Below are 3,078 nucleotides of genomic sequence, written 5' to 3'. Positions count from 1 at the left end.
AAGGAGGAGGGACAGGCGACGGCAGGGGCGACAGGGGTGGCGGACGGCATCGGGGCAGGGGCGGGCCGGGGCTGGGGCGCGCGCGGGGTCGGGGATGGCGATGGCGACAGCGACGGCGAGGAAGAGGCACGGGCGACGGCAGGGGCGGCGGACGGCATCGGGGTAGCCTGGCGGCGTCGATATCATCGGCGTCGTCGGGGAGGATCTGAATGAAAATTTTGACAAGTGCTGTATATATAGCCAGAGCCCTGGTCCCGGTTCGTGGCAGCAATCGGGACAAATGACACCTTTGGTCCCGGTTTGTGCCACCAACCGGGACAAAGGTCGTGTTTTCAGCAGACCAAAGGGCGGGAAACATAGGACTTTGATCCAGGTTGGTGCCACCAAGCGGGACCAAAGGCCTGGCGCTGCCCGCGGCCAAAACTTTAGTCCCACCTCGCTAGTTGAGAGGGGCTCGGAGTGGTTTATAAGTCCCACCCCGGCTGCCATCTCGAGCTCCTCTCAAATGCAGGCTTATTGGCCGAATATGACACTATGTTGCTTGTGGGCCTACTGGGCCTTCTGCGGGCCTAAATCCTGGCCCATAGTTGGGTTTCTAGTTGTATTCAGGCCGTGGATGCTCAATAGGTGGCATTTTTTCCTGTTTTTTGTTTTCTTTTTTGCTTTATTTATTTTATTTAGTTTCTACTTAGAGCAAAATACTTATTGTTTTTCCGTGATTCTTTTTGCTTTCAGGTAATAAAAATTATAAACTGTCTGTTAGTGCCATTAGTTAAAGTTTATTTTGTTTTATTTTGTTTATTTTTCCTTTTTTCGTTATTCTTTTTGTTTCTATTTTTATTTATTTTATGAAAGTTTATTTTGTTTTATTTTTTTTCTACTTATTTGTTAAAGTTTATTTTGTTTCTACTTATTTATTTTATTTTGTTTCTACTTATTTATTTTATTTTATTTTTTGTTTTTATGAAAATTATTTTTACTTATAATGTTATGAACAGAAAATACTTTGATAATTTTAGTTGCTTAAATTTTATATAATTTTAGTTTCAATAATACTAGAGGTTTATAAAAGTTTTATTAAAATTCTTTTCGAAATATTAGTGTTTCGTACGAAAACTCATCTGTTACAAAGGGATTTCATTTTTTTGAACTTATTTGAACTCCAGACTTTTTGTGTGTTCAAAATGCACCATTCAAAGACACATCATCAATTTTCAACCCTTTCCAACTTCATTTATTATTTTTCATGTATTTACTGATTTTTTTTGAGCTATATGACCCTGAAAATAAAAAGCACTATAAATGAACTCTGAAAAGGTTCAAAGTTGGCATGGTATCATCATTTCACCCATATAACATGTGCTAAAAAGTTAAGAGGGTTACGGCAAAAACTGAATGCACTTCGAGTACAAAACGGCAGAAACTCGTCTGTTACAACATGCATTTCAAATGAACTAGGAAAAGATTGAAAGTTGGCATAGTATCATCATAATAGTTGTGGACAAAAAGTCTTCACTTTTTCTTCGCTTATGTGCTTTGCTTATAGCGCCGTAACCATGGATAATCTTCATCGTTTATCAGGATGCTTGGGTCAGCCTTGACTTTGAAGGGAGGAATTTCATGAAACTTTTCATAATCTTCGGACATGTGTGTCTTGCCCTCCACTCCCACAATATCCCTTTTTCCTGAAAGAACTATGTGGTGCTTTGGCTCATCGTATGATGTATTCGCTTCCTTATCTTTTCTTTTTCTCGGTTTGGTAGACATGTCCTTCACATAGATAACCTGTGCCACATCATTGGCTAGGACGAACAGTTTGTCAGTGTACCCAAGATTGTTCAGATCCACTGTTGTCATTCCGTACTATGGGTCTACCTATACCCCGCCTCCTAACAGATTGACCCACTTGCATTCAAACAAAGGGACCTTAAAATCATGTCCGTAGTCAAGTTCCCATATGTCCACTATGTAACCATAATATGTGTCCTTTTCTCTCTCGGTTGCTGCATCAAAGCGGACATCGCTGTTTTGGTTGGTGCTCTTTTGATCTTCGGCGATCGTTTAAAATGTACTCCCATTTATCTTGTATCCTTTGTAAGTCAATATAGTCGAAGATGGTCCCCTGGACAACGAGTACAGCTCATCACAAACAGTGTTGTCATCTCTGAGACGTGTTTCCAACCAACTACTGAAAGTCATGATGTGTTCACATGTAATCCAGTCGTCACACTGCTCTGGGTGTTTGGAGCGCAGACTGTTCTTGTGTTCATCGACACATAGGGTCACCAAGGTAGAGTTCTGCAGAACTGTGTAGTGTGCTTGAGACCAAGAATGCCCGTCCCTGCATATAATGTTCTCCGCTCCAAGCGTGCCTTTTCCAGTCAGTCTCCCATCATACCGCGATTTAGGGAGACCTATCTTCTTAAGGCCAAGAATGAAGTCAACACAAAACCCAATGACATCATCTGTTTGATGGCCCATGGAGATGCTTCCTTCTGGCCTAGCACGGTTACGGACATATTTCTTTAGGACTCACATGAACCTCTCAAAGGGGAACATATTATGTAGAAATACAGGGCCCAGAATGACAATCTCGTCGACTAGATGAACTAGGACGTGCGTCATGATATTGAAGAAGGAAGGTGGGAACACCAACTCGAAACTGACAAGACATTGCGGCACAACACTCCTTAGCCTTGGTGTGATTTCTGGATCGATCACCTTCTGAGAGATTGCATTGAGGAATGCACATAGGTTCACAATGGCTAATCGGACGTTTTTCGGTACAAGCCCCCTCAATGCAACCGGAAGCAGTTGCGTCCTAATCACGTGGCAGTCATGAGACTTTAGGTTCTGAAACTTTTTCTCTGGAATATTTATTATTCCCTTTATATTCGACGAGAAGCCAGTCCGGAACTTCATACTGAGCAGGCATTCAAAAAAGATTTCCTTCACTTCTTTGTTAAGAGCGTAGCTGGCAGGACCTTCATACTGCTTTCGAGGCAATGCCATCTTTTTCGTGCAAACGTTGCAGGTCCTCCCGTGCCTCAGGTGTATCTTTTGTCTTCCCATACACGC

The sequence above is a fragment of the Triticum dicoccoides genome, chromosome 5A (assembly GCF_002162155.2).
Source record: "Triticum dicoccoides isolate Atlit2015 ecotype Zavitan chromosome 5A, WEW_v2.0, whole genome shotgun sequence".
Lineage (NCBI taxonomy): Eukaryota > Viridiplantae > Streptophyta > Magnoliopsida > Poales > Poaceae > Triticum > Triticum dicoccoides.
Note: the sequence above shows the minus strand (reverse complement) of the source record.